At 29.4% G+C, this 13839-nt stretch overlaps 1 protein-coding gene across 3 annotated transcripts in view; it reads left to right on the top strand.

Annotated features, from left to right (window-relative positions):
• Positions 1-236: 236 nt before the first annotated feature.
• The window catches only part of Scgdelta (sarcoglycan delta), a 139551-nt gene continuing 125948 nt past the window's right edge, over positions 237-13839 (top strand). The window contains exons 1-2 of one of the 3 annotated variants that reach the window (XM_089216432.1): positions 237-536; positions 8957-8978. The gene's annotated coding sequence lies outside the window, so the exon portion shown is untranslated. The remainder of the gene's footprint in view (positions 537-8956; positions 8979-13839) is intronic. The other 2 variants (XM_089216433.1, XM_089216431.1) reach the window with 2 other exon arrangements.

Genomic DNA, 13839 nt, shown 5'->3' with positions numbered 1-13839 from the left:
GCATAAGCGGCGGGAGGGAATTTCGGGGATTGGCAATGGGTGTCGGTGTGTGCGTGTGGCGTGTGTTCGTGGAAAACTCCGACGCCCGCGGTGGGCGTCATCGCCGACGGGGGGCGGTCGCAATCATCTTTTGGCGCGCGCTGGCGTTTTCGGCGATTCGCCGACCGGCCGAGCCAGCACGTCGGCGACACGGTCACCGCCGCCACCGCACATGACCGTGTCGACACGGCAGCGGTGACCACAGTCGGCGGCGGAAACGGAATCCGGCAACACCTGCATCATCACTCTCGGGCCCAGGAGCAGTCGTCTCACCGCAGTGATTCTTTCGGTTCCGTCGATTTCACCGCACGATCGAATATAATAATATACATATATGTGTGCAGGTAGAACAATATTTTTTACTCGACGATTGTACATTGTATAAGTAAACCCACTGAAAATTGTGTGCTACGTCACCGCATATTAACAATAAGATATCGGCTGTATTGTACTATAATTATCCTTAAACGCTGCTCGGGTGATACGTCAAGACAGAGGTAATGATAATAATATACGCAGTATGTTTTAAATATTATGATTTTACGCGCGTGAACGCGATTGTCCCGACAATAATATCAGATACAACACAAAATAAATGAAAATTTCGTAACTTTTTTTGGCTGTCAAATATGCTTTTGGGTCGGACATTTTAATTTTTGTAAATATATAGGCAGGTAGATATGTTTGAAATTTTATATTATATCTATTTCGGTCTCGCTTTTCGTTGAAGGGAAAATTGTGTCATCATCATCGGCATATTATCGTTATTATTGTTACTATAAATACACACTCTCATAAACATAATATTATACACACGTTCATCTGCCTGCACACCGTGAAAGTTATTTTGTGGCGCGCATATTAAATATTTGCGTGTCAGTACATAACTTCGACCGCTGTGTGAACGTATACCAGCTATGTTGCTCAAAATGTATTATTTAAATAATATTGCCACTTTATTATAATATTTGCTTTGATTTTATTTTCGTTGTTTATGTCAGTGGTATGCTATGTGTTCTAATAAAACGTGGTTATGTAGGTTGTCAACGGTGAAAGCAATCGTATGTTGGTACTAGACGAACATATCAGTAAAAACTATTTAGGTATGCCTATATCATGTAGACGATAGTATATAGTGATATAAAGAAAACATAAGTCCGAGCATAAGAAAATAATATAAATGTTCGAAGAATGAAGTCCAACTATAATTATTTTTTGTAGATGTGAAAAAACTCGTAATAACGTAGGAACAATTTTCTCATATATACCTATATATTGATTAAGCGTACTCCAATGAATAATTTCTGATTGAAAACCCTAACAGTATCACATTCAAAATTTCAACGGTTACTTGTTCGCACCTATCCATTTTCTATGGTACTGCGCGTTAGCCAATTGATTTACAATTAATTTATTTCAAATTTTGACTGTTGAAAATGTTTAAATCCAATTAAATTTTAATCTCGTAAATTGTTTGACATCAATCACCATGCAAATTTTGCAAATAATCGTGAAATTAAAATTGATTTTTTGATTTAATTTCTTGTACTGTTGTTGGTGTTTCTTTTTTTTTTTTTTAAATAACCAACAAAAATAATATTACGTTGAAATATTTTACTATTTATTTAATATAATATTAAAAAAAACAACGATAATCGGCAGATATAGCAAGACGTATTGAATTAATCATCAGATTTCCACTTATTAATTACATCTGATTGCTATTTTAGTTTTAGTAAATACTAAAGATTATAAACATTCACTATTTGTTTAATGTATTTAGTTTTTTGGGTATAACAAGACAATATAGTTTGAATAATATTGATATTATTTAGAGTAAAATCATCATTCTTAATATACGAGTATTTTGAGTAACAAATTATATTTATGCGATATCATAATATAATAAACTTTGATAATCAGTCATTGCTTACTATTATATGAATGATTTTCTTCGATATTATTAAATTAATAATATAACTTTTTATTGATATTTTAGGTATAATAATATGTTAGCTAAGTTAAAAAATTTACAACAGTAGTTGTCATTTTTAAAAATACGTCCAAGAAATACTCACTGGTGATTATATTTTATAATATGCCGTATAAAATATATATTAGATTAAATTTTTTAATTTACAAGATTTTATGTGATTTCATTGATTGCAATTTACAGTCTATTCGTTTTTATTATTAAACCAACTTATGAGTTGTTAGTTGTATTTCATATTATTTAATATATTCTGACGTTTAACACTTTAATTTTAGTATAATCTGCGGAAAAAAACACTTTAGAATTATTGTATTTTTTTCAAGTAATTATTTATGATACTTTCACATTAGAAATGTAAAGCATACATATTCTATCCACCAATCTATCGTACAAAAATTAATTAATTTGGTAAACTTTAATTTGTCTGTTATACACGTGGAAAATAAGGTCATACTTAACGTTTTAAAAAAAAATTAGAACAAAATCAAGTGGAACGCTGTCAGTCGTATTCAATCATCATAATAAAAACTAAATATTAATGTTTTTCAATTATAGCAGCATATTTCCCTTGATTTAATATTTCGACAAACTTTCTGATCGTATTATAGTGACATAAAAAGCAATGATAGGAATTGCATTATTCATGGGCTGAGATAATTGAGGAAAATCGTGAGAGAGCTTATATTACATTTCATTTACAGAAAGAAAAACTAACAAGGAAAAATGTGTTACATTTTCAATTTGTTGGTATTTAAATTTAATATGCTATTAATTATTAAGTGCAAAATAATTTTTAGGTTTTTGAGATTTTAAATAAGTATCTATGTATTAAACAAGTATAAACATATGAATTTCAATGAGAAAAACATTTTAGTCAATCCGACAGATTTAACTTAGAATTTATACTACACATTTCTGAAAGCTTGTATCTTATGGAATATCATAACTGATATCTCGTCATGATTTTATTCTAAATAATATACTATATTCAGTAGAATAAAACAAATTATATGTGTAAGATCAGTTACTAAACAAATTTCGTATAAATCGCAGATGACTTTTATAAATTAAATAAATTACCAAAATAATAGTAGATTCAACATCTTAGGTTCTCTACTAACTATACCAGGAACATTTGTATGTACCATTATTGCCTATACAATACGCCGTGTAACATTTAGTTTTAACCTATTCAATAATAATATAAAATTTGAATCGTTATGAATTTGAAAGTAAAGATAAACAAGTGAAAAAATTTTGAGGCTATGTAGCTCTGTGTATTACAACGATTATAAGATGTTTTATTATTAATATTAGCGGAAAATATTTCTTTGAAAATTTGTTAAACTCTCAAAAAAAAAAACCAATGACCATTTAATTAGTCTTAACTGCAACAAAACAAACAGAACTATTTCTTGAAAAACTGTTGTGTCGTATCCATTGTTTTCTAGTATAAGGAATATCCACATGGCATTTTTGAAGTATAATATTATGTTGTAGTACAATTTTTGTAGTAATTCACTGAAACTTATATAAAAACAAATATTAAGATGTTCAAAGTCAATATATGTTTTTGAAAGTTGTGACTAGTAATTGGAAAATTTTTGCTTAGGGCGTGTATTGGGAGTTGTTTAAAATTGTAATTTATATATTAAAATATCGGATGTCTGAAATAAACGAAAACTTGTGCTTAATTAAATCACGTTTACGATGATGATGTTATTTTATTTATCACATAATACCTCAAACGTAAACCACACATTACCAGTGCTGTAAATTATAATTTTATTATAAACCTATTCAAATATTTCTCAATTCTATAGTATTAGATGCCGCTTCGCAGTTGGAGAAGGGAATAAAAACAACGTCCAAAATTACCAGCGCGAACCCGGTCGGGTCCAGTGTATATCAAATTTCTCCTCCCCTGACGACGACGACGACAAGTATTTATATATACCTATATATATAATATATATATAAGCCGATTAAAGACGTCGTTGATGGCAAACAAGGTCTTCGTCGTCGTCGTCGGATCGTTTTCCGTCTTACCCCCAAAACTCGCTCGCGATAGTGGAACTGAAATACCCAGCTCTACCCCAAAGAGACAATGTACCTGCTACCCCACCCCCTCAGCGCTACAACTCCTTTCCCTATATCTCTTCTCCGATATTCCTCCGCCACAACCGCCAATCACCCCTCGCGGAGCATTTAACACAAAACACACACACACACAGACACATATAATATATATTTATGTATTATAAATCCCTCGATTCTCTAGTCGATGATGCGGCCTTGCGAGGAATCGAAAAGCGCATTTATTATTCATTCGTTTATCGTCGTCGACTTGGTTCTTGTTGTTGTTTCCATCTAATCCCGTCTACTTAGCTGTGTAGAAGGGGGGATGACGGAGAGGAGTTGTAAGAATACTCGTATTTTGGCTGATGGCGATGACGTGCACTATATAATATATATAATCTGCTAGTAGTGACTGTGTGGGGAAAGGATGCACGTTGGTGGTGGGGAATTCTTCTTTAAGTAGGTAGTTAACAACGGAGCGCACAACAACAGCTCACGACTTGTAGTAGGTATCGTATAATATTATATTTACCAAATATGTGTAATTAATGAATTTGGAACTATTTACGCGATTTCTGAATAATTTTAACTATATCTATGAGATTATGGAAAATTGTATAACATTTTTTATAACGTAATGTTTAGTATATTATAATTTATTGTAATTTATAACTTATAACTATATAAAATCATTATTATATTTTAAATTTCGTTAACCCGTTGAAAAACAACCATTACGATATGTTGTAACACATAGTTGTTGTATACATCTGACAAATATAAAGTGTTATCATAATACTTCACACTTACGATGACCCATTTCTCTATTTAGCATGATTTTGTGAACTTGCGGAGTAAAATATTTATTTTTATTATACAAATCCACTGAATTAGAATAAAGCTGAGTGTGACGCCAAATCACGCACGCATTCGTATAAAATTGACATTTTTATTTTTTATCACGCGCTTATTTTAATCATATAGAATTAGTATTTGTGTGAGTGGTATTTGTTATGATATTGCTATTTAAAATGTATTATTTTCTCATGGTGTTTCCGTTTTAAATAAAAATAAAAATCCAACCAAACGTGGAACTGAATTTATTAAATTCCCGTGTCAGGCAGGAATTATTAACGTTCGTATATTATACGCACATACCATGTAATGCACACAATATTAAAGCGACTGTGATAACTGCAGCAGAAGCTGAATAATAATAATAACAATAATAGTGTAGTATAAATGTTCGGGATTACACAATTCGAATCGTCGTCGCCGTCGTATACAACTCGATGTTAACGGGCAACGGCATACGCGTTTGAAAACAAAACGATAAATGAACTTTTTTTATTACAAGCAGTGGCGGGTAAGAAGATGAGAGATTTTTGAGGGTCGTTTGCGAAAAGGGTCGCAATTTGTAATTTCGCCGTGCACGCTTCGATAATAACAGTATATAACCCATGAAACGATGCATGAGAGTTGAAATCAAGTCCTCCATTTACCTGCAATAAGTGCGATAATAAAGTATTATAGTATACGACATGTCGACATAGATACCTCCCGTATTGTAGTATTTAGTATAATATTATGTCCTAAGTGTTGATTTATAACTCTTATAATTAATTTAATAATTTTCAACTATAATATTATATTTTATGAGTTAAAAAAAATTGTGTTTTTCTTTATTCAAACCAAGAGCAAATTAGATCAATGCATTTTCTTTCTGTAACATAGTTATAGCGTCATAACTTGTAAATCAGCTCAATACCATTTTAATATTCAATACAATATCTAATATTTATATTATGATTAATATTTTTGACGTCATGCAAGTGATTTTTTCAACATAATAGGTATTACGTGAGAGTCGAAATAACAGTGAATTTTACAATATCATTTTTTGATGTATGATGGTATATAACACCTTCCTACTACATATAATATCCGGTTTTTCTAAAACACAAAGATTTATTTAATTAATTAAAAGTAGTATTGGCATCGTTATGAAATGTTAAATTTCACATTCATAGTTGTGCAGTACAGTAGGTAGTAAAAAAAAAGTAATTTAAAAAAATTCAGTTATACAAAGGAGCCTTTTTAATCGATTGCGTTGGTGTGTTGTATACATTAGTTTTCGATCATCGGTCCGCCGTGCACCAACCCCGCTGTGTTGGCGTTTCCAACTGTGTATGGAAAAATATCAAAGTAGCAGTTAAAAAAAATGTTTTTCGATGACAGCCCGACACTTCCTTCTCGAGAAATATATTCAATTGCTCGGAGCGTGCCTTCAATGCTGTAAAATACTCGACAACCATTGTCCGTAGTAATAATATATAATATTATTATACTACATATGGCTATCCTACTTTATAATATAACACTATTCTGCGACTGCTCCATAAATGCATTTCATGTATAGACGCAGACGTACAAAATGTAGACGCTACTGTATTACACACACACAATAAGACGTCTAACTATATTATTATATAACAATAACAGTATAAGGCTATAATAATAATAATAATAAAAAATGTGACGTTTCCTATTTTCGTCCGTCCTAGCTGGGGGGGGGGGGCAGAAAACAAGTAGACAACGAAGTCTACGACGTGATCCGTTTTGAATCGTTTTTCGTTTGAGCTGAATACGCAAGCTGAAAAAAATTTTGACAACACGTTGAGAATTTTTGACCTGTATAATATTGTATAATATAATACTATTCATATTTTACTAATTGACTATATAACAATTAGTATATTTTCATTATTGTAAATGACTCGATAAACTATTATACAATACGAACTAATATAATATTATTTTTTCGTTTTGTGAAAATGGTAATTCTCAATTTCAACATTAGATATAAAAGAATTGAGTTTTTAATTTTGAACACGTGTATTTAAACCTATGTAATACAGTTGAGATGAGTTTTATTATGATAAAGAAATGCACAGAACATATAGAAAGATAATATTCAATTTATAGATTCAATATAGAAGCATATTGATTCACTAGTGGAGTTGTGTTTATATTGTACAGGTATAAAATATCAAAAATACTGGGATTACCATTGAAGCGGCTTCTTATTTTGACGTAAACGATCAATTGTCTTTTTCAAAATATTAACGCTTGGCCTTTCTACTGCTATTATACACTATTTTTTTCATTTAATTTAGTTACATATTTTTGTGATTTATAATCAATTTATTTATTATTATAATCGTCATTGTTGTAATATTCATAATGTTTACTTGTTAAATGCAATAATTCATAATAATGATTTGATTTTAAACTTCTATATCTCTCCTGAAAAATTAATCTAGATGGCAGTTTAAAGAGATCAAAATTGAAAATTTCCAAGAGTTTTTAAAAGTGTTGAGAAAAACAAGGGATTTTTACATAAAACAAGTTTTTGATGAATTCGACATAGTTTTTTGATATAATTAATAAATATAAAACTAATAACCGGAGATACATACAATTTTAATCAAAAGTTTTAACTACCACTTTATAATTTTACCACTACCACTTCCACATATTATAAAAATATTTTGACTTTTTTAGCCATAAGTTTATATTTAAAAAATTATTGTGGATAGAAAAATGTTTGATCGATCAAATTTCTTGAAAATTTAATACAAGGTTCTTCATAAGTTATATTAGTGGAAATTAATAATGAATTTGAATGTTATTCCATAATAGTTTTATGGACGTTTAAAGTTAGAATATTTTTACAAAAGCATAAATATTTGCAAATTATATTTATTTATAAATCATTTATAAAAAATAGTAGAGTAACATAGGCATATTTTTTATTATGATTTAAAATTCAAAATTTGACTAAATTCTTCGAAATCCTGATATTATTATCATTGAATCCTAATTTAATACCATCCATTACAGTGACCCACCCAGCAGAGCGACATCCATTTACTTACCAGCATTTTTTAAAATATCTATTTACATTCAAATTTTGTCGAAATTAGATATCTCAACAAAATATAATGTCGATCTTAGTAAAGTTATTTTATTATAAATTAAAAATGTTATAATAATAATATAAAGTTTGACTGACAGACTGTCTCCACTAAAAATCGTTTTTCATGTATAGTATATCATTGACTTCAATTTAACATCACGCCATCATTTAATACGGTAACCTACTTGGAAGTGTACAATAGTCTATTAAAGCAAAATCACGTTTTTTTTTTTTTTTTACTTTAATTATTTTAGAATTTGGTTTATTATGATGATTAAGTTCTGTAAATGTTGTTACTTTGTCATATTATAGATACTACTATTAAAAATGACTTTTACATTAGATACTTTTTAGATTTCAAAGATTTCCAATATCAGCTGACATAATAATACCCGAGTAAACTTAAACTGCATAGCAGTCTTTTTATGGGTTTCAATACAATCATATTAAATAATTCAGCGTTACGTTCCCTAAAATAAATTTAAATGTATCTAACATTAATAACATTAATAAACATCTTGATAATACAGCCGAGTCGTGATAACTCTAAGTTGAAGGTGGATACAAATTTGCTTCAAGATATATATTATTGGAGATATCTAACTAATTAATAAGTGAATAATTATCCAGGGGAATAAAAAAAAAATTCAGGTTGCCATGTTTTTCGAGTTATCGCGACTCGGCTATATTATATAGTCTGATGAGCGATAAAGTGTAAATAATACTGTTTATCTAAGTATCTTAGTTTGAGAATAATAAAAAAGCATAATTTGAGAGTAAATATGACTAAATTAATTAATTTAGCATTAAAGTTGTATTTTTATTTATTTTATTTAATGTGATAATTAGTTATAAATTTGATTTAGTATTCCGGAGTACGTGAAATCGGTACGTATTAATTAAACATTTAAAATATCACGGAAAATATCAATGAGTAGGTAGTGTGCTTTTTATTTTTCAATTGAATTTTTACTCGCTACCTGGGTAAAAAAAATACAGTGTGAAAACGGTAAAATTAGTATGAATTATTATCATTCATTCAAAATTCAAAAAATTTCAATGCATTTCCCCCATACTATCATAATATTATGTAACATAGCTAATTTCAAATTTCACTGTTTTTTTTATTAAAAGTTATTATTTAAATTCTGTGTGGAGCGATGAATGTATTGATTTTACAAGATTGTTTGGTATACGTTTTTTTTTTTTTTTGATAATTAGTCGAAATAATGCTTTAAATTTCAACTTCAGTATCTTTTCTAGTGAGAAAGTGAATCTAGATGGTACATTTGGGAGGTAGAAATTTGGATTTGAAATTCACAGTAGTTTTAAAAAGCGTCCAGAAAAACAAACAATTTTTTTTTTAAATCGGGAATTTTTAAATTTTTAAACCAGGTTTAAATTTTATCAAAAACGAAATTTTGTTATTGGTGCAATTCTAAAAAATGTTATTGTAGTTCATGCGCCTTTCACTGATTGTTTATATTGTTTATGTTGGCATTTTCTATACACCGTTAAATTTTCAAAATATGTTTGTCTGGTGTTGAGTTATATATAGGCATATGCACTTTTTGATCATTATTTGTTGTATCAAAATTAATTAGCAAGGTTAACGAAATATACATAAAATTGCAATAACTTACAATAAGCTTCTGAATTTCGAATTTTGTCAAAATACTTAAAAATCACAAACTTTCACTAATCATTTTCTTTTTATGTCTAATGATTTCAAAAATGTAAATAATAATAAAATATTCCTCATAAATTTGTCTATCATAATCGATAAAAAAAATTCCTACTGGAAGGTCATTTTAAAATTTATCAGCTTTTTCTTTTACTTTTATTTTGAGTACATTATTGTGGCATAAAATTGGTTCATGATTCATAAGTCGTAAGTACGAGTAATATAATACATTTAAAAAAAATATACTAAAATATTCACACTATATTTCAAATTAGAGCTGCTGACATTAGAATTAGTTTAAGTTAAAAGTTGAAGTATTAAACATCCCGAATTATACTTTTCACGCTTACAACGAATGCGTCACGTCTTGGCGTCTTGCTTACGACGAGTTTGTAATCTGTATCATGTGTATATAGTTTAACAGCTACTTTCATAGATAGGTACATTTATCAAATATATATATATATATAGTGTGTGTAGCTCTCTACTTTCGTTGTGAGCCTAGCACATGTAACGTATAACTATCATAGTAAATTAAGAAACAAATAAATACAATTCGGCGTTGTATGGAAGCACTACAGTCTTCGTGGATGCAGCGATTTCCATCTCCTCGAAAACAAGCCACGCGTGGTAACCATCCACCAATTTGCAGCTCGTGAAACTCTCGCCGAGGTCGTGTCGGTAGAAATCCCGGGGTGAGGGTGAACTAGTATCACAAAATAATATTTAATTACAACTGAAAACTTGCGAGTGATATATATATATATATACTATATAACGTCTCGTCATCGTTTTACAACACCGCACCACTCACTCGTCAACGGTCGACTGATATGATATTATTCATGTTGTATATTATAATATAAACGAGGAGGAAACGGACGTCGCTAGCGAAGCAATTTAGGGATATCATCGTCACGGTCTTGATGCGGGTCGGGAGGTACACCAAACGTTTTTACAGCATCTGCAATCTGGTCGGGAAAAGTTTTCCATCAGTCGTATTCTCTCGCCGTGGAAAAAAGCGAACGTCATTCGTTCGCCCGAAACGTCTAAAATATTCCGAGACAACCGTCTTCAGATATAATTTCTACTGCCGCTCCTACTTCTGCTGCAGTGAAACTCATATTTTTAAAATGGTTTTTTGTTTTTAGCTATTATCCCCTGTACATCGTCGTCTCGAGTAATATAAGTGTCTACTCCGTGGTTATTACAGTAATTCTTTACTCTATATTTGGTACGCTAAAAAGGCATGCGGTGACCGTGACGTTTTATGCGGTTGAAGACATTTTTCCACAGTATATGTTTTGATGTTTTTAAAAGTCGTAATATTTGTTTAATCGTGGAAACTCAATATCATAATACATTTCTCGGGAGACTATTTTTTTTTAATGATTTAATTAAATTTATTTTTGTTGAAGAAAAGAAGAAATATGGATGTATACGTCCTATACAAAATTTGACATTTTCAACTATCCTCAAAAAAGTGATTTCTTAAAGAAAAAATTATGTTGTGTTTATGTAGGACATATTAGAATTAGTCCTCCTTCAACAAAAGTTTAACTCTGACCAGAATCCCTGACTATGTCATATAATAATTTTTGTTTTCAATAAGTACATGCATAAAAGCATAATATAATATAATAAAATTGTGTTTTTAATGTGTACCTAATGATGCATAATTTTTTTTTCTCAAGCGGTTCCTCATACCTGATCTTATCAATTTATTCGATGCTCAAATACCTATTTTAATTTTGAAGTAATTTATTTCATTTAATATTGTAGGCACTATATTTCATATTTTAATTTTAATTTTATTGATTTTGCAATCTAGTAATTATTTATTAGTTTTGGTTTTTAATGTTATTTTAGTACCCATGAATAAGATTTTTAAATTACAATAATACAATTAAAGTTATTATTTTTGGTTATTTAATACGTAATTTCATCCAAATTTAAATTTTAAAAAACTGTTTTAGAATGGTTTTTAGATTTTTTTTTTTTTGTTTAAATTATGTGAAAATTAACTAAATATGTGGAACCTTGTTTTAACATTTCGATCCTTAGCTAGTGTCTCAAGGGTCTACGGTAATTTGTTTTAGAGTTACATCAATATCTAAAATCGATTTTCTTGAAAATTTGTTTTTGCGTAAAAATTCACGTATTTTTTTTTTTGTTTTTCCTGGTACTTTTGAAAACAACTGGAAATTTCATAATTTGACCTTCTCAATGCACCAATAGATTCACTGTTCAACCGGAAAAGGTACCTACTGAAATTGAAAATCGAATCATTATTTTGACAACTTATCATGTGCACTTGTACAAAAAAAAAATAAATATAAAAACACACATCATTGTAAAATCAAAACATTCATCACTTTGCTCAGAATTTAAAAATAATATATTAACAACCATAAGCTTCTATCCTTAAATATTTTTATTTGTTGTTTATGTTTAGGTTAAAATTTGTTAACAACGCAAAAATTGTTAAATTTTGACTTGATAATCATTAAAAATCAAGATATGGTAGAATCCGTTAAATGAAACACTACCGATAAAATAATGCGTGTCAACTTTTAAGGTTTTTTTTATTTTTTTATTAGCTTTAAGTTTTACTATTATAGCTCAACAATTATATAAAATAACATAACTAGAAGATAATAAAATATCACAAACCAACTTTTAAGGTTTCACGAACTATCAAACGTATGACATTACATTTTATTCAGTAATTTTCTATTGGTTGATGAATTTCAATCACATATATAATTTGTTGAAAAACATTTTTGTAATTTTTATTAATGCATTTGAAGTAAAATAAAATTGTTTGAATCTCATTTTGAGACCGAATTCGGATATGTAGTATGTGTTTGAATTGTCCTCAAAACTGTCCGATAGACTTCAAAATATCACCAATATAATCGTAAATTAATTTCAATTAATTGCAAATAATTGCAAATAATTCTAATCAGATTGCTCTTTTCTGCTATAAGCATCATCGACATAACAATTATGTATATTTGTATCTTCAAAATTGACTATTAAAGTTATTGTTGGTTAGAAAAAATATGGCAATCCAAATAAAGTCCTAAAAACAAGGGTGGTCATTATAATTTTTATCAACTTTTTTTTTTTTTTATCATGGCGCATACATCCAATTGAAAAACGATTGAATGAAAATCGAAGCCGTTTAGCCGAAATAGTTTGTGTTGTCATATAAACAATTGAGCTACATGGTTTAATAATACGGTGTTGGACTTTGAAGCAGTATGGTAATGTTTTACCAAGGGGAAAACTACACTATAGGGATAATAACATAATATCGAATCACCGATCAGACATATTATACCGACCACTGTCTATTGTACAACTGGCGGCGGTGGCTCGCGAGCTTTAACGGCGTTGGCACCGGTGGCAATAGACATCGCACCCGTTTTTTTTTTTTTTTGTTTTTTTTGCTACACACAACTCGGTTGTGGTGGGGAAGGAGGAAACATGACTACGGGAGAACAACACTAGCGTCTACAGTAGTGGTGGGGGGAGGCTATTAGTTAAAGGAAAAATAAAATAAAATACTGTCGATTTGTAACGTTGGCGCGTCGATTGTTGCAATCATCACACATAAGCACGCACACATTCTTTATTTATATACATATGTGTGAGAGTCTGTTTCGCTCTAAAATATGTATAATACATAATTGTATATAATCAGTTATTGTTAAAAAAATACCCTACCATTTATATACATAATATACAGAGTCCTCGTAGTTTGTTCTCGTAAATGTGGCCGACTGTTTATATATATCAATAAACATAGATATAAGTTCAAGGCTAGGAAAGTTAAAATTTTTTTGTAAAATTAAGATATTTGACATAAATTAGTGTTTGGGTGGTATTAATTTGTTTGTATTAATAAATAATCGAAAGTTGATTTAATCAGTTCGATAGTATACAACTACATGAAAATAATAATACATTTTTTTTTTTTTTTATAAAAATAAAAATTTTTCAAAACATATATGTATTTAAAGTTGTATGGGACTTATATGAGGAAAAATTGACTTAATG

The sequence above is a fragment of the Diuraphis noxia genome, unplaced genomic scaffold (genome assembly GCF_037042655.1).
Source record: "Diuraphis noxia isolate RWA-SAM2 unplaced genomic scaffold, SU_Dnox_SAM2 contig0001, whole genome shotgun sequence".
Taxonomy (NCBI): Eukaryota; Metazoa; Arthropoda; class Insecta; order Hemiptera; family Aphididae; genus Diuraphis; species Diuraphis noxia.
Note: the sequence above shows the minus strand (reverse complement) of the source record. Positions and strands in the feature narration are given on the sequence as shown.